Below are 20,922 nucleotides of genomic sequence, written 5' to 3'. Positions count from 1 at the left end.
ATTTCAGTACTTCAATATAAACCATTTTATAACACTTCCTGGAATACTATGGGATCTCTCCTGCAAGCAATGAGTCCATAGTCACCCAAAGCTGCCCAGCAACACTAATACTGTACCACTGATGATAAGTGAGGAGAGATTAAGTTTCCATTGCATGGGAACATACAGGTTACTGAGCTGTTGATTGGTGTGATTTCTTTTGATTGGAGGAAGCCGCCTGCTACTCCTCTGTGATGGGATTTATACAGCTTATGTATCAGAGTCAGATACGTGATCATGCTATGAACACTTCTTCCAGTAGATTTCAATCTGTTGTGCAAGAGATAAGTTATCATCACCATTATTACTAAGCTACTGCTGCTGAAAGCATATTTCATCCCATTTTGTTCATCTATCCCGGTTACACCCCTATCAATTACTGATTCCGTGTCCGTCATATTTGCGGTGTCTTTGTGATTCCATGTTTCCCATTTTAACTGTTTTGGGCTCTTTGATGCAGAATTAAGACCTCTTATGGCCCTCTGGGATGAATTCATAACTCTTCCTTTTGCAAGACTTTTCAAAGCTCATGGTGACCTAACCTCAGCTGCATCAGAAGTTGAGATTACATGTAGCCAAAACTTCTCAATATTCTTTCAATCTGCAAAATCAAGCCTGCAATCCAAAGATGATGAATATTAGCATAGTTGTGCTGCTTTTTTGAGCAACTCTCAGGAAAAAAAGAAAGCATCTCTTCTTAAGTTTTGGAACTTTCATGGGTGTTTGTTGTAGCACTACGAAGCTCAGAGTAGTTTCAGAAAGATTTAGAATATTAACATAATATTATCAAATCTAAGAAAAGGACATATTGAAGAAGGGCTCGGGTTCATTCCCGTGTTACCTAACAAACACTGTCCCATCCAGTAACTGCATTTCTTCATATTCAGTCTCCTTTATCACGATTTTACAACCGAGCACAATACTCCGAACTGTCACAACCATTAATCCAGGTGTCTGGGCTGTGCAGCCCAGAAGCTGTTGAGCCTAACAGAGCTTCCCTTAGTGAAGCAGAAACTTTCTGAGTGTGCAAGGTGGGGGGTCATGTTTTCTGAGCTGGAAGTCTACACTGAATCCCATCTGCAATTAGTGTAGAGTTACATAAATCGATTTTTCAGGCAGGGTGACACTCCGGAGCCAGGTGACAGGCCAGAACAGTGGCTGGACTATAAGATACTTAGAGAAGCTAGCATGGGCTTTATAGAGCTCCAGGGGAGAGTGCTGAATAATACTCTTCAAGCCAAAATCATCTGTAGGACATAAGCGCTAAATTATGTTTCCACTTCCCATACTGACAGGTCTCTGGAATCCGCAGGAATTCCCCACTCTTCAAAGGATATCAGAGCATGCAGTATACAGCTTTCAGGGATTGGCAACCTCGCTTTTGTGTTCTCTTGTAATGAAATTTTACCCATAATGCCATAAGCATAAGGAAATATAGCACTCAGAGACACTAAAACTATCAGCAGATCCCTACTTCAGTACCTGCACTGCTTTTTCGCCTGGCCAAAGATAATCACACATACTTTGTTAAATTAAAACAGTTTGCTGATTTATACATCGACTTGTGAGGAGGCATTTCCAATTACTTTGGCATTTGTATCTTGGACAAGCTGTTCTCTCAAATCACCCTGGCACTTAATAGCCTGCACCGACTGGTATTTTGTATGACCCTGGCACTATTAGCCCAGCCTGGCTAGTGTTTCAATTCACCATGGCACTAATGGTCTGGAAGTTGTTCTTGTTTTCCAGATTAATGAGTACCCTAAAAACCACTCAAAATTGGAAAAGAAAGAATGTTTTCAAAGGGGAAAAATAAGGCAAGTCAGAGCTGCCCATTGCCTTTTCATTGTGCTCTGTCCTCATCTGCCTCTTCCTCAGCTGCCTATACAGAAACCTAACAATACTGGTGTTCCCCTAGAGCAGCCTATGTCCCTTGGCTCGGGGTGAGCACCACTGACACCTGACCCCGAAAAAGCCCTGCGGGGACCCCCAGAGGGAAGGCTCTCTGCCAGCCCACTGCTGTGCGCAAGGAGGAACGGCTGAAATGGGAAAGGCCTCATTTGCACATCCATTGTGCAAGAGAGCTGGAGCCTTTTGGTCAAAACTCAGTTGAAGGTCAGAGTTGCTTAACCAACATTGCCCTCATCAGGAGCTCAGAGCTGCATCCATGTGCTTGTGGTCCTCCTCAAGCTAAGCCTTCTTATTCCCTCACAGGGCACACACATGCAGCACAAGCAGAGGTGACAGCAAGAGCTCAACTCACTCACCTAAATGTCAGTGGTGCCTCCCTGAGGACCCTGGTTTAGCAGAAGGGCAGGCTTATATGAGTGCCTCCACAGCTGCAGCTAACACAGCTGAGTCTTCTGAGCACCAGCACCTTCAGAAAGAGGTGAGCAACTTGGCCCAGCACCTGGTGGTCTTCACCACTACTTATATTTGGTCCCCACTAGCCGGGGTGGGGGAGTGCAGCAAAGGAGGAAAGGATAAGATGCCACAAGAACACGTCTTATTAGACGTTTTCACCACGTGAGGAGGAATGAATTTTAATGTTGCTATATAGCAGGTCAGACTTTTCAACTCACATGCCTGCAGATGCTGTCCAGTTATGATGGGCATTTCTAAGCTTACCTCAAACTCATCTCTTTGTTTTCTTCATTCCACGGGATAGGCTTTGTTACCTTCTATCTTTTAAGAAGCAAAGCATATTACAAAGCATATAACAGCACCCTTGCTGTTAGAGAGAATGAGAGAGGGGTGGGGTGGAGGCAAGGAGGGAGAGAATACCATTCAGCCCCTGCAGAAGGGTTTTAGAAGATTTTACATCTCAGCATTTTTTAGCTTCACTATGCATTTTCCATTTTACTCGATTATTGGTTCAATATGTATACTATGTTATTTAAAAGTAAGGGGGAAAATCGACTAGCAGTTATGGGAGAAGGCAGAGCTGTCACAACATATTCCTGCAAAGCCATGATTTGTTTTGTGTTCAGTCACACATTGTTTGGATTTCAGCTCTTATTTCAGTCCTGGCCTTAGGGTTTTCCAAGCAGCATTGAAAATCAGATACGCAGAGCACTGCACTGAATTCAGCATGCTGTATTTCTAATACTGAAGATGGAAGAAGAGTTTCGGAGACAGAGGTAGGACAAATCAGTCCCTTATTATTTATAGACAGGTAATCAGAAACGAGTTCATAGCTAAACAAAATACCCACACGTATATGTGTGAGAGGACATACGTCTGCCTTTCAGAAAGCTGACACCTCATCTTCCCCCTGGGTTGTACCAGCTCCCATCTTGCAATTAGATGCACTTAGAAAAAACCCTTTACCCACAGAGTCATGCAGACAATAGCAGGAGTCCAGAGAGGACCTGGCTGCCCCACTGGGGTCTCACACTTTCGGTCGTACAACAGCTCCAGCTGTCCTTGAAACCTGAAGTCTTCATATGCTCCAACCAAGCCACTGCTCCCATCAGAATCCACTACATATATATATATCTCTATATACACACAAACCAAAAGGACGACCAAGTCTGACGCAGAACCATCCTAATGCCCAGGATTTTGCTGAAGTATTTTTGTCCTTCAGTACAGAAGGGTATCTGTCGTTAAGTCTACACAAATATGGACAGGCAGAGGAACATTGGCCAACCATGCAGTTACTGTTAGCCTATTATGCTTATGAAATGCACTTATATTTGGTCATTATGTGAGTCATTCTCAGAATCCACAAGCAAAACCATTCTCCAGAGCAGTGATGAGACAAAAATGTCAACCCAACTGCAGTGTTCCTGAGGGATCTGCTGCAATATGTCATCTCAACAGATAGACTATTTACCGTGCAATGTTCCTGTTCATAAAGAAATGTACTAAGAAGCAGGAAGGAAAGTCAAATATGAAACCAATTTTGGGACAGAGAGGAGAAAATGTGGTGAGAGATGATACCCTGGCCTTTCAATACCCCTCTCCGGCTTTTGGGATGGAGATGGATCATTATCTTTGGGAAGGTCAAAGAAAGGTCTTTACCAAAAGCACTGTGGTTGTGCCAAAATAAAGCTTTTGTCTGTTTTTAGCCCTCCCCTTTGTTCTAAGCATGCACTCAGTGACTGCTGTCTTTATATACAGATGGCTAGTCATTGCCCCATCTAACAGCTAATGAAAACAGGAGAAAGAATATCACAGCATCTTCCCTCTCCTCCCATTGCCACCAAGCATACACAAATGCTGAGCAAAAGAGTCTTTCTTTTTGACATTTTTGGAAAAGCCAAGACAGTAATAGATGTATCTTAGATGTTCTTCTCTCAGTCTTTTTAGCTGTTGCCATTTAAACTTAGAGACAATGTCCTTGCAGACTGGCAGTAAGTGATTATTTTTTATTGCCAATGTCAACAAAGTAGAATAGAGAGGAAAGAAGATGCTGTAGCAGTTACTAATCCTACAGAGAATATTTTTCATTGCTGGTGGCTTTGTCTTTTAGTATCATTTTATTCAGGTGGCACTTCCCAGAGAACAAAAGCCTTTTGGAAAAGGAATGATCTGGAAATGTAATCATAGCAAGGTGACCTCCAATGATCCATGCCAGGGCATCAATGTGAGGAAACCTGATCTTCTGGAAAAGCAGCAAAGGACTTCCCAGCACTGTGGAGCACCATTCAAAGCCTTACCTTGTGGCTCTTGGTATTACTGCAGTCACTTAAGGCACAGGAGTCTTCCCAGAGGACTCTGAAATCGGCACAGACAGTTTTACCCTTGACCTAAGTGAGGTCTTTACAGATCTTTATTAATGTTAGAAAATTATTTACCTGTCAAAAACCTGTAAACTGGTGAAAAACAAGGTAAGCGTATCCCAAATCCACACATCTCAAACTAGATTAAAGGATAATCATAATAATAACCAGTATTTCTATAGCATAAATTTACCTCACGTGTAAAATCTGACATAAAAAGCCCCCATACGCATAAAAGTGATTTTCAGATAGTAACTGGTAACCAATTTAGGTTATTTATCAGTTATTAAAGAGCACTGTACTGCCAAAGCCTAAATAATCACCTAACTTATGGGTGGATTTGCCATAGTCACTTTTCAAACCTCAGAAAGATTGTTTGCCTTTATCTGAAGGGTAACTAGAACTGTAGAGGTGAAGATGAACCTTACCTGACCATCTTAAAATGAGGCAGGAAATCTTACTGTGACAGACAGATTTTTGGGATTCTGAATCTCCTTGTTCCTGTTGGGTGGAAATAAAGGTTACCTGCTTCAGAGGCTTCTTATTCCCAGTAAAATAGTAAATACAATGGCATAGAAAAATCCCAGCACTGCAGTCCCGCATAAGCCATGGAGCCAGCCATTTTCCCTTGACTGCAATGGTAAAACCACCATTAACCAAACTGAAAAGCTACCCCAATCAACTGAGAGAATGGGGACATGACGAACAGAACACTTTTCATCCTGCTGGAAGTTCAACAAGGTCTTGGTAGCACAAAGACCCTGACTCATGGCTTGGTCCTCCAGTGAGGGTTTCATCTCTCAATTGCTGTTCCTTTTTAACATTTATACTGCTGCACATACACAATAATGAAGAGGACTTCAGTGCATTTCATCACACAAAAAGGACTTGAAGGCAGAGATCTAGGACAACCTAAAATGGAGAGGTAAAATATTCAGTTTTCTGTAATGCAATTCATCCCAGAGTATGGCACAAAATTTGCTAAAGCAGCCTCCAAAAACACAGTCCCTCATCTGAAATACTTAGTTTGATTAGAGGTCTGTTTCAGTCATTAATTTAGCCATAATTGTAGGTCTCTTTAGCTTTTAGCAATGTTCTACAGACTCTTTCAGGCCATCAATAAGACACAACAGGCTTAACAGTGAACTGATAGAAGTCCACTGCAATGCAGTCATCTCTGCAGAGCAGTGACAAGAAGCAACACATGGCATTTTGCACAGCTGAGTAGCAAAAAGTACTCCTCAAGGGCATCAGGGCAACCTCAGCTCTCAAACTACTGCAGGACCTCAGAGAGCACAGAGGGTGAAAAAAAAAAAAAATGTTAGCAAGGCTGCTACTGGTCTGAGACAAAGTAAAAATTTAATCCAACAACAGATCCAGACCATCTAAAAATCTCCCAGCAAGTGAAACAAATTCTGTTTTATTTATGTAAAAGAAATGCAGACCTAAACTGATTTTGCTACAAACAGAACTTATACTTCCAGCTAATCAAAATATTTCTAACCTGTTCCTTAGATGTTAACACTATTTCTGCTGAAAAACACAGTGATTGCTCTGTTTTTCTAATACACTCATCCCAAGGTTCACATGTCCATCTGTTAAGTACTTCCATCTATTTGTGTTAGAGGATTCTGTGTGTGTAGGTGATAAGAGAAATTCTACCGTTGGTTTTATTGCTGTTGGAGCAGGTAATCATCTTTTCCTTAAAACCCTTGGCATGATATATCACAAAGATTGTTTTGTTTACTAATGAGTACCCATAACAGCAAGGCTCGATGCTCAGTTTTTTTTTCAGGCATATCAAGTTCTGATTTAATTGCTGTGAACAGCTAAAAACATGCTCATATTAATGGATAAAAATCATAAGGTGAGGAGTTACTCCATATTAATGAACTCACGGTCTTGTGAATCAGCTGATAACGCCTTAGGAGCTTGAGAAAGTTGGTTAGAACAAGCAAATAAGCACAGAAGATACTTCGGTTTGTGAATATTCTTACAAAGAAATACAGCTCATAGGACTGCAACCACATGGTAAAACACAACAGTGATTCCAGGCTAACCTTAGTTTTGGCCAACAAAATCCCATGAAGGCCTTGGGGACATGTGCATGAGCAGCACAGCACAGTAGCAGAGAAAGGAGGGGAAGGCGATCTGGCTGTTGGAGCATAAGGAAAGGTCTCCACTGCCCAGGAGGCAGCAGGAAAGCTTCTTCTCAGTCTTTAAGCAAAAAGGTTACTTGCTGCAAGAGAGATTTAAACAACTGTGGGAAGACAGGGGAAGGATGTCTGGCACAGATGACCACATTCTGGTTTTGAAGTTATTCTTCTTGCATGAGAAACTTTGTGCAATTTGAGGGAAAAATCTCTGAACCTATAATATTGAGAACCACTTAGTATCTGCACACTCATGCCAGCAGATGAGAAACTCGTTCCTCTCGATGCCTTGGGAAGAAGAACTGCCTCAGCAAGCTCTCCAGCAGTGCAGAGTCTGGCTTGCCACAGACACAGCTCTAGCTCTACAGGGACAGGACACGATAAACTTTCCCATGAAAAAAAAAGCAAAAAAAAAAAAACCTGTGGAGCTTCACAGGAAATCAAGAAAAAGATCAGGAGCTTGGGAGTTGAATGGATGCAGCAGGAGTGGTCCTTTCTCCTGGCAAGCAGAGAACATGAAGGGAGCGCAGGAAAGCTCTGTGCTCCTCTTGACGGAGCAGTGAATCAAAGCTAACAAGCGAAGACAGAATTCAATCAAAACACGTGCTGGTGCCTGCATCATTATTGTCCTAAGCTACCTCATGCTTTGCCAAAACCCTTTACCCTTGTCTCCAGGAGCTTCACACAGATAACACACAAATAAAAATTCCTGGATAGACAAATATCCACATTGTCCTTGGGTGACTTTTAAAATATGCCTTTTGTGCACAGAAACTAACATTTTCTAAAGCTTTTTGGACCCATTCCTTCTGCAAACATAGAATACCTACTATGCTTTGTAGTTCCACTAGCTTGGTTAATGTTTTTTCATAAGGAATTCTAGCAGGAACCACCATTAGAGAAGGAACTTAGTTCTTTGAACTGCTCTAAATAATATAAGTTTCACTTTCATCCCAAGAAGTGTTAAGGATGCACAAAAACACACAGGGAATTTTGTGCTAGCACCACTGATTATATTACTTTCAAAAGAGAAATAAAATCTTACCCTGAAGCTTAGAATTATTAGAGTGAACAGCCAGAATCTATTATACTATAGAAATATCACACAGAGAGCATTCATGAAAGAATTCGCCAGACAACTTGCTATGGTACGAAATTGTTCATTTTGTACACATTGTCTCATTACTTACTTTCCTCCTTATTAATGATGAAGTCATAATATGAGGGTAAATTAAAAGTCTTTCTGCTGTAACAAAGGGAAAAAATAATCCAAAAATCATCTGGGTTAGGTTTTAGTTACACTGCACTCTCGCAACAGATTAAGCTGGTGTAGGCGCAGGTTCCTGGTTAAAAGGTGGTCCCCTTCCTTCACGCCAGCATTAGTTCCCCCACAGACGTGGCATAAGCCAGATTGAGAAACTGATGTGGTTGAAAGTTGGTTTTTGTCATTGACCTCCTATTCCTGGAGTAGTTTGCAGCCATTAGGTTCCTTCACCCAGTCCCTGTCAGTAAAACGGATGCCACAGGAATGTGCAGCTAATAAGGAGCCTTTTGCTGGGAGCCCACAGGTAGGTACAATGGCATCAAGGGATCCAGAAACTAAACCCAGCCTTCCCAAGGCTGGGGAAATCAGTGAAGGAACCTGCTCATACCACTCCAATTTGGAGAGTGCCCTCTGAGTGTCAGGACTCACCCGCTGCCTCCATCACAACATGCCACCTTGGAAGAGGCTGGACCAGACCTCTCAAAGGCACTAAAGTGCACTCCAGCGCTTCCAAGGTGTCACTCATTTTCATGCTCTGCACGCCCCCTTTTGTCCCCCTTAACATCTCTTCATTCAGCCAGATCTATCACTTACTTGCCCAGTGCTGTTAATTTTATTTTTTAATAAGTTGCATTAAAAATGTTACAGCTAGCATGAAATGCACTTTACCATCAGTCTCTCCAGGCAATCCTGCCCCAAGGACTGTGTATCACTCTGCTCTGTCTGAGCTCCTCATCACATTTCAAAGGAAAATTTTCATTAGTTCCTGGGTGACTCAGGAACCTAATTCCTGTTTTAAAAGCAACTTGGGAACTAAAATTTCAGCTGAAGTCCCAGGAAATTGACTCTCAGTCACTCTGACACTTTTCCATGCATTCCCCCATGGTTTTGTTCTTAATTTGTCTAGAATATAATAGAAGCAAATTAGGCACTAAGGAATTGTGCCTTATAGAGACACATTCTTATGGAGACTACGTAAAAACAAAACAGGCTTCAAATTTTGTATTCTTCTAGGAAAAATAAATCCTACATAGCACCTTTAAGGGGTCTTTTTAGGCTCAGCCTAAGGAACCTAGTGTCTTTAGCCATGCTCTAGGGTCTGAGAGCACTTGCTATGCACTAGTGCATGCCTTGGATCCACAACTGGACAAGGCGTACATGGACATTATCCCTCTCTCCATTTTAATGGTAGGGAAAGCCAAGACAATCAGGTGTGGCATAATGACCACACGGACACCAGGGTTCTTTTAGGATCAGTAACTGCTACCACTTTATTGAGGGCATAACTTCAACTCTCACTCCTCAACCCCCTTATTGAGGACAGGCTCCCTTCTTATAGCATTCACCCCACAGCAGTACTTTGCCATTAACTATTCATTGGTCAACCACTTTGCCCAGCAACAGCTAACACCCAGCAACTTCCATGCCTTAAAGGCTGGAGAACAAGCAACCCGAGACAACAAGGCGTCTCCCGAATCACCCTCCTTTGTTCCTTCTCAACTCTTTACATTCCTTATGGCCTCATGGTTAAGAGTCCGATGTTATCCCCAACCATGGGGCTTGTCGACCCCCGTGGCCACACTCCCACATCTCCCCCTTCTTTATTAACATAAAAAAGCGCAAATAACACAAATTAAGAAAGCACAATTAACACAAATTAAAACAGAGAAAGACTACCAGGCATACTAATTCTATCTTTACCAAACTTTGTAACCACTTCCCTGGGAGAGGCAGGCACTGAGTTCTGCCCAGCCAGGGGGGCTCTGGCTGCCCCTCCAGCTCCTGGAGTCCTCGTTTGTGAGTCCTGCATATGCCAGCGGGACCCTCCCATACATTGTTTTTGTTTGAGCTGGAGTCCAAACCGCGGAGGAGAGTGCTGTGATCACGTTAAGGCAGATGATGAGATGGCCGGACGGACCCATCGTGCTGACACCCATCTAGGACCAGCTCCTGTTAAAACACAAGCACAACCTCGACCCCAAGTTATTAGAGAGTAGGGCCCTTCCCAATGATTGGTGCTTTAATTTTTTACCATGACTTGTGCCCTTTCTTTAACTAAGTTACTCCCAGATCTGTCTGTAGCCTTTTCTCCTGCATGGACAGATGCAAGGACCTTCCTCTGTCCATCAATTTTAAAATTTAAGAACATAGCATGCTTTAGCCGTCTTTTCCTGGGGGTCACACCCCTACTCCCCCTTTTTTGTTTTAGAAGCATAGCTTTTAGGGTATCATGGGCCTGTTCAATAACTGCTTGACCCGTGGGGAGAATGAGCTATACCCGTCAGATGTTGAATACCCCACTGTTGAAAAAAAGGAGTGGGTTGTGTGGGCCACATATCCTGGCCCATTACCTGTTTTAATCGTTTTTGGGGATTTCTAATTTTGCAAAAGCTGAAAGATGTTTACACACACCCTTTGCCTTTTCTCCTGCGTGGACAGGCGCAAAAATAAAAGCAAAAACTGTGTCAGTTGAAACATAGTTTTCCAAATTCTGGCAAAGTTTAACAAACAATCCTTTAAGTCTATTACTATTAATGTCCATGACTGGGGGAGCATAGTTGGAGATGGCAATCCTGGTTTGTTGTGGTTTAACCCGGCTGGCAGCTAAACACCACACAGCCGTTCGCTCACCCTCCCCCCTCCCTCTCTGGGATGGGGGAGAGAAACGGGAAAGTGAAGCCAGTGAGTTGAGATAAAGACAGTTTATTAAGACAGGAATATAATAATAACAATAATAATAATAATAGTGATAATGATAATAGTATTAATAATAATAATGTGTAAGAAAACAAGTGATGCACAATGCAATTGCTCACCACCCGCTGACCGATGCCCAGCCTATTCCCGAGCAGCCGGCCCCCCCACCCCGGCCAGCCACCCCTATATATTGTTTAGCATGACGTCAGATGGTATGGAATACCCCTTTGGCCAGTTTGGGTCAGCTGTCCCGGGTCTGTCCCCTCCCAGCTCCTGCTGCACCCCCAGCCTGCCCGCTGGCAGGACAGAGCGAGAAGCTGAAAAGTCCTTGGCCTGGTGTAAACACTGCTCTGCAACAATTAAAACATCAGCATGTTATCAGCGCTCTTCTCATCCTAATCCAAAACATAGCACCCTACCAGCTACTAGGAGGAAAAATTAACTCTGTCCTAACTGGAACCAGGACATGGTTGAAGCGCTCTCATATCTTCCATGACTTCATTAATTTTTCTCAGATCACATAACAGTCTCCACTTTCCGTTCCTTTTCTTGATTACAAACGCTGGCGAGTTCCAGGGGCTACTTGTGGGAACACTATGTCTCGCTTTAAGTTGTTAAGCAACTCGGCCTTCAGGCCCTATGTATCTTATTCCTCCCAGATCGAAGGGAAACAGACGCGGATCCCTTTCAGGGCTTACAGGGCCTGGATCAAAAGGAACGCCCAGGTCACCAGGGGGCGTAACAGCAAAAGCCTGCCATGGCAATAGCGGCAAGGGGACGATGGTGTAGCAGGTGGATCAGTGGACGAGCCAGCAGCTCCCTCACTGTCTGGCAAACCATATGTTTCTGCTTGTGCTCCCAACATGGCTCTTTAAGGCCTCAGATTGCTCGCCAGGTGCCAAGCAATCCCGCCACAACCTTGTCATTTTTAGTAGCAGGGTCCCAAAGCTTGACCTCAGTTTGGTCCCGTGCTTCAGGATCATAAACTGTCTGGTTCATAATAAAGGGAATAAGCTGGAAAGCTACCAGGAAATTCTTTTTTCTAAGGCCATATGATTCCCCATAGTGCCACTGCTTACCTTCAGCCAGTGAGGAGCAGTTGTGTGCGCGGGTCCGCTTCTCTCAGCTTGAGCTAGCTTCCAGCTCAGGTGCGCTTCTTTCCAGAGACTTAAAGTATGCCCTTCCTTTCAGCAGTTTTCAGTATGAGCTTCCCCTCAGCTTGACTGTGCTTTCATCCAGCATCTTTCAGTACGAGCTTCTCTGAGCGGTTTGCTGAGTTCAGCCAAACCTATCTTCATGAGGCAATCAGTGTCCCTGTTCCTTCCCTGGTCCCTGTTCTGCTAGCCTGTCCTTGTTCCTGTTCTTCATGTCCCTGTTCGGGCACCATCTGTGGCAAAATGACCACACGGACACCAGGGTTCTTTTAGGATAACTGCTACCACTTTATTGAGGGCATAACTTCAACTCTCACTCCTCAATCCCCTTAGTGAGGACAGGCTCCCTTCTTATAGCATTCACCCCACAGCAGTACTTTTCCACTAAACTATTCATTGGTCAACCACTTTGCCCAGTAACAGCTAACACCCAGCAACTTCCATGCCTTAACAGCTGGAGAACAAGCAACCCGAGACAACAAGGCGTCTCCCGAATCACCCTCCTTTGTTCCTTCTAAACTCTTTACATTCCTTATGGCCTCATGGTTAAGAGTCCGATGTTATCCCCAACCATGGGGCTTGTCGACCCCCATGGCCACACTCCCACAATCAGGTTGAAAACGAGACCCAAAACACTGCAGTCAGCCCTCCAGGCAAGGCACATTACAGCCATGTCCACGGAAGCACAGATACAGCTTTGGCAAATGCGGTACAGAATTCTTTTAACAATTATTAGATCGATTACTGCTTTCTCCTCTTTACAACTTACCATATTTGAACCTAGGAGTAAATCTTCCCATTGTCAACCGTATTTTTAAAACATGGAAAAAAAATACCTTTGCATGTGTTTCAGCCTGCTTTGTTCTTTGGCAGTTTTACTATCCGTGTATCTCATTGCTATCTCATTGTTCAAAAAAAAAAAAAAACTTGGATCTAAAGAAAAGCCACACACACACACACACAGAGAAATCTGAACATGAAGTGTTCCTTCTTCCCATCTCCATTTAGTGAATGGTAGCTAACACTTTTTTTTTTTTTTTTTTGGTAATTAGCAGAACATGCATCAACTGCTCCAAAGGCTACTGAAGTCAGTGGATTTTTTGCACCAACTTTGATGGGTTCAGATCAGCCTCAGGGCACTTAAATTCACATTGTATTTTCAATTCTCTCCTGCCCAGCTGCTTCACATGTGGAGATGAGCTGAAATAGAAGTAAGCCCATTAACTGTTCTTCTTCCAGACCTCCTCAATACAGTCAGAACTTTGTCGTGATTTTAAATACCACATTTGTGGCCCTGATCTACTTTTTTTATTCTTACTTAACCTTTTGGATGTGCCTGAGTTCACACAGTCAGGGACCTGCTCTTCAAAGATAAACAAATTGTTGGAGAACTAAGCAATACGGGAAATTCACGTGCTTTGCTACTGAATTAAAGGGTGGTAGGCCGAAAAAGTCATTAGTTTTAGTGACCACAGTGGGTTTTATATAGAAGAAAGGTTTCATTCCTTAAATTGGCTCACATGTTATTGCTAATGAATGTCTAACAAAGATTCTTCTCTATAAAATGTGATCATTTTACACAGGAGATTTATCAGTTGAGTTCTTGGAGAGATTGAGGCATTGGAGTCTTTTAAAAGTCCATTTTTTAAGTCTCTACTCCACATATTGCTTTTATGACCTAAAAAGCAAAAGGACTCCACATGCAGTAGGGTTCAATTGAAATTATTGTTGGAACAGAGGAATACAACAGTAGGACTGTATTCATCACAAGAGTTACACTTTTTGTTGCGAGAGCTCAAGAAAAGTCCATAAGGATCAGAGTTGCAAGCCAGCTCTTTCATTTGCTCGTTCTTTGTGCCGCACTTTGTCTCTCCCTCTCTGCCGGCAAGAGGGTCACTTCGTGCAGGCAGCCTTCTCCCACGCTTGCCCTGCAAAAAGTTTGCTGGCAATTTGTTCAAAGGTTTCCCCCATCTTGTTAAAACACGAACACATGTCCGGCCAGGCTGCCATCCGTAGGCAGGAGCTGTGCAAGCCACAAGGCGTAGGCAGGTCTGCACGTGGGAAGGGGGAACTCACATCACCCACCTTTGGTGCTTGAGGTGGGCTCAACCTGAAGTCAGGGTGCTCAGCTCCCTCCATGATCAGCAGAGAGAGGTGGGCATCTCTGAGGGGCAGCTCACAGCACCTACATCAGATGCCTAAAGTTAGCTGAGACAACTATCCCTTTAACTTAAAGAAAGTAAAGGAAATCTTTTTCTTGACCAAAGACCAAATAAGCCTCTAAAAACCCCTTGGCAGGCCACATCAGTGCATGCTTCAGCATTATCCAACAATAACAAACACACATACACGCGCATAAAAGAGAGACCATGTGGCCACAAGGCATATGAAGTGAAGCACTAGGCCATATCAGACCTCCCGCTGTACGTTTTGTGTTGAGGCAGGAGAGATATAAATGCCTTGCTCCTCATGCAGTGTATGACAGCACTGTAATGAAAGAGTCTGGGTATTAACAAAAGGTTTGTTCTTCCACTATTATTGAATAGTGGCAGGGTGTGAAAAGAGGAAAAGTAGTAGACTGAAAGAAATCATACTTGGATGCTAAATATTTGCAGTTGTGCTCACTCAGGACTTGCACCTCTATACTTTCAAAGCTACACTGTGGAAGGCAGCAGTTCACAATTGCTGCCATTATTATGCAAAAGGTATTGGGGCATAGGATTTGTGTTGCACAGAACACTGAAATTTAGGTTTGAACATGTGCATAGTCTTTAACATCAATCCCATCAATTGCACAGATTCCCGACATGCATGTCTCATCACACGGTCATCATGCAATTGTGTAGAAGCAAAGTGGGCACTGGCTCAGTGCAGCAGTGGCTCGTCAGACAGCTCTGTCTGCACATGCAAGTTGGGGTAATGTTGGACAAGCATGACCCCAGCTACATGAGATGACAAGTACCTGTAGCTGGGAGGGTATCTTCCCACAGCACCCTAGTGCACGCGAACCATTGCCTGGGGGGCAGCAGCTCCCACTTCACCCCTCTAGCTGCTGCTGAGCTCCTTGTCTCACTTGCTTCACAGCCAAGGTAAGGAAGGATCACAGCACAGCACAGGTAAGATGCCCAGCTGCATTCAGTATGTAAAAGGAGACTGAAAAATAGCATGGCCCTACAAACGTGAAGACCCAGGTATGTAAGGAGCTGGCCAGAGAAGCATATGTAAGGTGATGTGCATGAGACATTTTAGATGGTCGTAACTCCTGCTTCTACACCCCCCCATCCCACGCCACTTAAGTGCATTATTGGTATTTGTGCTTTACACAAAAAAATAAAAATTGACTGTTATCACTGTGGTCTTTAGCTATGTCACTATTAGCAACTGAAATGTGCTCAGGACCGCTCAGTGGCATGGAGGCCCACCAGCACAAGGAGGCCTATATCTGTTGTCACCCTCCAGAGCCACACATCACTATCATAAAGAAGAACAGTCTTCAGCAAAATGATAGTCCATTCTGCCTCTTAACTTGCTGCTGTTTGCTTTGGGACTCTAAGTTTTGTTGGATACCATTAACAGGTCTTCGGATTACAGGAAGAGAAGCTAAGAGCAGAAGGCAGTTTAGTTTCAGAAACCTGTTCCAGCCTGTATCCATTAAGGCCGTAAGACAGAAGAGAAGAGGGGCTGTTGCTCATGAACACATTCTAAACACTGCTTTTTTTGAAACAACTTACTTTGCAATCATTATCTTGGCTCTGGCCCCCTCTCATTTAACCTCATCTGCCTGACTTTAAATTCATGGAACAGATTTGTACTGCCTTGGACTCCCTGCAGTTGGCTGCTGTAGTATTCTTGAACTTAAAAAAAAATAACACAACCCCACATTTGATACCATTAATCATATTGCCATATGTAATAAATTGGCTGCCGGTGGTACATTGCCTCCAAGTGTCACATGGTTCCAATCACAGCTCTGCCAACTGAAAGTGGTTGCTGGAAACTCTGACTCTTCCTCTCAGGCGCTCCTACCGCGGGGTCCATGGGACTCTGTCCCGTTTGTACCACACATTAATGACCTGCTGGCTGCCTAGCAGCACAAAGGCCAAGAGTTACAAGTACGCACATGTTTGTAAGTGCCGCTATACATAAGCAATAACCTGTTTGATATCAGAGTCACATCATTACGAAGTCAGCTTTCTGACAGCATTTGCGAGGTTTGAAGGCTAATTCAGTACATCTCTAATTTGCAGCTTAAATATCTGCCAGAATGAAAGGTGGGGAAGCGGGGGGAAAGTATTAAATTTAGCTGTGTAAAATAATTCATGAAACAAGAACACTGCTCTTATGATTCGGCTTTTGCAACTGTCAGGGCTCTTGTCAAGTCACAGCTGGAATGCTGCAGATTTACAAGAACAATAGAATTATTTGGGGGAGGAGGTGGGGAGAAAGGAATAACACGCTATTTGCAGCACTTCAGCTAACACTTTGACACAGGTTCTCTGGATCTTTTAAAGTAACCACGGACACTGGTTTAAATAAAAAAGCAAAACTAACACTTCTAATCCTTTACCGAAGTTTGCCTTGAATCTTTTCTCAGAGCAGCAAAAATAATCTATTGACTTTAGAGCTGGAACCAGAAAAACAGTATTGTTTTTGACCATTGTGAAGTGTCTTTCTACACGGCAGTTGGACGTGGTGAAGGAAAAGGAGGCTACTGTAATGAAATAATTGATGACCATTTGTATTATATTAGAGCTCCGGTTGTGGAGCAGGGCCCCACTGCAATAATTATCATGAAAAGGCAGAACAAAGACAGCTCCTGATCATGGGAGGTCTCGGTCTGGTCTCTAAGCTCACTGACTCGGTTATCCTCCCTCAAACCTTCTTCCTACTGCCTACTCTTACTTGAAGAGAATGCACTGATACCTCTGTAGCTGTAGGCAAGGAGTAAAAGAACACCATGGGGACACCTGCTCTCACATACCCTCAGTCAAACCAAGAAAAGGAAGCCCTGTAAACCCAAACAAAGGAATGAAAACTAAAACGCTCACAGAGAATCAGCAGTCCAGAGGCTCAAAACCTCTTGGCTGGACCAAGGAAGGGTGCCAGCAGCATTGAAAATGCAGTGACATGGAAGTTGGTAGACACTAGTAGCAAGAGCACATACATCAAATCCCTGATGCATTCCTATACCAAGAGCTATCTCACTTTCTGTTACTTTTTCCTCATTATTCAACCTAGCTAGACTGATACATACAATGATCTTTGTGCACATACAATGCATAAAGACAACTTCCAACACCTACACTGGAAGAAGCTGGTGGTTTATAGCTTAACATCATGAGAAACCCTGGACTCAGGATAACTGATACCATATCACTGGACTTCAGCCCTGGAGTCCTTGGCATTATTTACATATGTAAACAGAAATATAACAGAGGGCCAAACTGGAAAGGAACATAGGAATTCAAATACACAAACAAGAAATATTAGCTACTCTTATCTACTTTATGAGAAAGTTGAGATTTTTTTTTTTCCTGATTGCTCCTCAGCTTTACTTGATCTATTTTTCTTCAAAGATATTTCAGGTTAATGCCTTGCAGGCTTTTCTTTCCTAGGAAGTTACTCTGAGAGGACTTTTTCCTCAGAAGTCTTGATCTTTCAGACCTTTATACCTGCATTTAACTCAACACGTAAAAATCCCAGTTGTAGGATCATTTGTGGAAAGAGAAAGGCATGCACAAAAACTCTTACAGGATCTCAGATTCACTAGGAAAAACTGTATAGTTGTCAAGTTGAAAATGCACAATACTGAATCATGCTGTCAAGAAGCTGACACCTCTACAATGCTTGGTATCTTACTACCCACTGGTGACTTTTTTTTTTTTTAAATGTTTCATGAGCCTCTCTTATGAACAAATGCTCTTGGAAGAAGACTACATGAGACATCGCCAGCCGACTTCACAAACATATCACTTTCTGAAACATATACAATCAAGGGCATTATTTTAGATGTATCTATAGATGCCTTACACTATTTCAGCTATAACAACCAGATGACAGTGTTATTTCTGCATTGTACCCTGTAGTACCTTTACAGGGCAAGCTTGCCAGGCAAATTGAGCTACACATATTTACTATACTATTTTAATGCAACACAGACCAAAATAAAAGCTTTTTCTCAGTTGAAGCAACACTATTTTTTTTGGTCTAGACTCACAGGCCTTAAGGGAATTGAGAGCAGCAGCTCTGAGCATTGCTGGAAACCCCTAATTCCTGAGGAGCACACAAATTATGAAGAAGCAAGCAGCCACTGCTATGTCAGTTAGCCCAAAGTTTCTGCTTACTAAATGCCTTACTAAGAGTTACACGCAGAATCTCATTCTAGTTCAATGAATAGCCTTAAAATAATCTGGAAAAAAACCCACAATTTATAATTGTATGTGAATACTCCAGAAAGGTGAGCAGGCATCACTCAAAAGGAATGATACTTAACTGGGGAGGAAGAACAGGGAAGAAAACAATTTACTTTCACTGTTCCCAAGAACCAATGCATAGAATTAGCCTTTTTTAGGGGAGTGGGGAGAGGTGGTATACAGATCCCAGGGAATAAATGCTTAGATCTTACAGACTGCTAGATCTAACTAAAGCAGCAGCCCATTCCTGACTTGGGCACATTAAGTTACAGCAGAAGCCGCCTGATCCACTCTAGTATAAATTTGCACCATATATAAAGTTCCTCACGTGTATAGGGCCTCTGCTGTGCAATGAGAACACTTACACAATACATAATTTTAAACACACGTTTAATTTTAAGCTCAGTGCAGGTTAAATGAAGTCAACAAGCCTTCCCTACAGGTTAGGCATACTGGGTTGTTTGGTATGTTGGATTAGGATGTAAGTAGCATCAGGTGGACAGCCACCACTTTATTGCTGCTCCTATTATCCAAAGCAGAAGAGGTACACTTAACTTGCAGAAGTTTAACCACACAAGAAGCAATACAGTGCAAGCATTTAACATCATTAAAGAGATAATTGTAGCAGAAGCTATCCAAATCCAGTAAGCAGTAATAAAAAAAGCTACATAATCCTGCACCTACCAAGGTAGAGAAAGAAAAGCAGTACCAAAAAAGTCTTGCTTCAAAGATCTAGTTTTCAATTATCTCCACTATATCAAATCCATTCCTCATAAAGAACACCAACTCTGAGACATAACCAAGCTCTGCGAACAGGAGAAGTTTCCAACTAACATGACAAATCACCAGTCAGGTACCCACCTTTCAGTAACCACACATTGTAGCTTTACTGTTAGGCTAGGCTGCGTTTCTAGAAGTCCACCCATTGACTAAATACAGACAAGAGTTCTAAACCGAGAAACCTAGGTCCCTAGATCTTCACTTGTGTTCAGCTACACACTATCTCACAAACACAACAGAAAAATAAATGTTTATTACAAGGATATTATTCATTTCACATGAACAATTAACCCCAGCTAGTGGGTCTGTTTGTTACTCCCCCCCCATTTTTAAGTAGGATGTGCCCTAGTTGTTTCACATTATTCATATATAAACAGCTATGTACAATAACAAAATATATGCATTGGATTAGAATTTTTAAGATGTAGACCAATAAAAATAAAAAAACAAAAACAAACACTAAACCCTCTAGGCCTCTATAGAGTAAATTAAAGCACTTAGTGAAAGGAAATACTGGCATATACAAGGGCTTTGAATTTCAAATATTCTTCAAGAAGTTATTAAAATGAGACTCTACTGCTGAGAAAGAGACAAAATACAACCATATTTCTTGGTATTTCCCTCACAATTGCAAAAGAAATAGTCATTACATTAGCTTAGACTCAAAGTCATTTTCCCATTTTTAATGCCTTATGATTATTACAGGTTTCTAAACTCCCCAAGAAGGCAGCAACTGATATGAAGGATCTATTTTCATTCCAGTTTTTGTCTTTTTAGCTGGCTGCCAATCTAAGAGAAATATACTGGGCTTTACCCTATTTGAACCTTCACGGTTTTAATGCAGGGTTTAGCCTATGTTGCTATAAACTGTGTACATGAAGACTGTCATTTGCATCTCCAACAGATTTGGATCCCAAATTACAAACAGATGTGCTGAAGCTCAGATCCCTTCAAAATAGCTTTCTACTAGCTGGTCAAAATTCTGAGCAGAACAACTCTTTTGCTTATTTGAGGGAACTAGTGAATACTCCTTTGCAAAACTTGTGATAGCATCATCACTGGTAACATCTGCCTGGGTGCTGGCTGTCCCAGAGTCATCACAGCCTTCATCCATTGAAAAAAATTCCTCTCTTATCGAGGAGCTCAAGCAATCTTCCTCAGCTGGGAAATTCTGTTGCGACAGATGCCTTCCAGAAGCATGATTTGTTGAGCAGGCCTGCTCGGTACAGTCCCTGACCCAACATCGAGGTGGTTCACGCTGCAACCGATAGTTATCAAGCCCAGCCAGCAGTTTCACAGCCTTCCCACTCTCTGTCACTGCATGAATTACAAACAGGCCCAAGGGACGTTCATCAGCCGAGTGTGTGCTGGTAGGTGGGGCACGGCTTGTAAACCTGTAAGCTATGGAAGACAAGAGAAAGAGACCAAGCTAAACAAACCCATCAAACACCCAAAACCAAGAAAGCATGTTCCCTACAACACCTGATCACTAAATACTTTAAGTCTCTCATACTATTTCCACCCCACCCCAAGCCTTTGAGAAGGTGTACTGTTTACCTCAAGACTAATACGATTTGTGCATGGTCAGAAAGTGAAGCCTTCAAGGAGCAAACAGGAACGCTGTACTCCATTTCAATGGCCCTGGCCAGCTGCCACCCTGAGCTCTCATATCTTTAGGACCTTGTTTCAGTTGTG

At 42.7% G+C, this 20,922-nt stretch overlaps 1 long non-coding RNA gene across 39 annotated transcripts in view; it reads right to left on the bottom strand.

Moving 5' to 3' along the window:
• Positions 1–20,922, bottom strand: part of LOC308189196 — a 63,457-nt gene that overhangs the window by 41,943 nt on the left and 592 nt on the right. For 11 of the 39 annotated variants that reach the window (XR_013946103.1, XR_013946104.1, XR_013946105.1 and 8 more), the window contains exons 3-8: positions 11,347–20,628; positions 10,596–10,756; positions 6,827–7,489; positions 5,609–5,678; positions 5,195–5,267; positions 4,704–4,761 (exon numbers count right to left, since the gene is read on the bottom strand). This is a non-coding gene — a long non-coding RNA (uncharacterized lncRNA). The other 28 variants (XR_013946092.1, XR_013946093.1, XR_013946094.1 and 25 more) reach the window with 22 other exon arrangements.

This window comes from Anser brachyrhynchus, assembly GCF_964034855.1.
Source record: "Anser brachyrhynchus genome assembly, chromosome: 2".
Lineage (NCBI taxonomy): Eukaryota > Metazoa > Chordata > Aves > Anseriformes > Anatidae > Anser > Anser brachyrhynchus.
The sequence above is the reverse complement of the archived record's forward strand: the minus strand, read 5'-3'. Positions and strand labels throughout refer to the sequence as shown.